The sequence below is a fragment of the Aulonocara sp. 'chitande type north' Nkhata Bay genome, linkage group LG17, assembly GCF_057382095.1.
Source record: "Aulonocara sp. 'chitande type north' Nkhata Bay isolate Kocher_YH1m ecotype deep benthic linkage group LG17, A_spYH_male_GT1.1, whole genome shotgun sequence".
Taxonomy (NCBI): domain Eukaryota; kingdom Metazoa; phylum Chordata; class Actinopteri; order Cichliformes; family Cichlidae; genus Aulonocara; species Aulonocara sp. 'chitande type north' Nkhata Bay.
The window spans coordinates 10,180,683-10,181,523 of NC_141360.1; positions in this window are offsets into that span (position 1 = coordinate 10,180,683).

The window sequence follows — 841 nt, forward strand, 5'->3', positions numbered from 1 at the left end:
TTTTGTTTACCTGGAGAAAATTGTGGCACAACCAGTCATTGATTTCCTCAATGCATTTACCAAGAGCCTGTACAGGGCCTCGGTCTCCTGGTGACATTGTGATATATATTTGTGTGTCATCTGCACACAAATATATAGTTTATTTTGTTGTTGTTTATAATCTGTGCCAGTGGGAGCATGTAGATGTTAAACAGAAGGGGTCCCAAGATGGAACCTTGGGGAACTCCACATGTGATACTTGTCTGCTCAGATGTGAAGTTACCTATTGATACAAAGTATTTCCTGTTTTCTACGTATGTTTTGAACCAGTTTAGTACAGTTCCTCTTGTGGACCAAGAGGATCCAAAACCAAATTTGTGTAAAGTTGCAAATAGAAATTTCCAGTTAACTCTGCCCCTGTCTCAGGATAAAGGTCGACAGGGGCAAAGTACCAGTTAAAAACACACACAACACATACACACACTCACAAAGTACTGAACGCACACAAAGGGGTCCCTAAACACTAAAATTTCCTTCTCCCTACAGTCAGTGCCAGTCAGCTCTACTTTATGTGGCTTAATGTGTGTTAATGGTTGCAATGTCACAGTCACTAAGCCTAATGTGAGGAGTTATAGTTTTCTCTCTGCCTTCATCTCTGAGACAGTGACTGTTACATTTGCTCGATAGGTAGGAGGGCAAACAAATGAGCAAACATTTACTTTCCTATTACTGACTGAGCTTTCTGAGCATTATTCTGTGTGTGTGTGTGTGTGTGTGTGTGTGTGTGTGTGTGTGTGTGTGTGTGTGTGTGTGTGTGTGTGTGTGTGTCCCTCCTGTCCGTTGTGCCCTCCTGTCCCCTGTG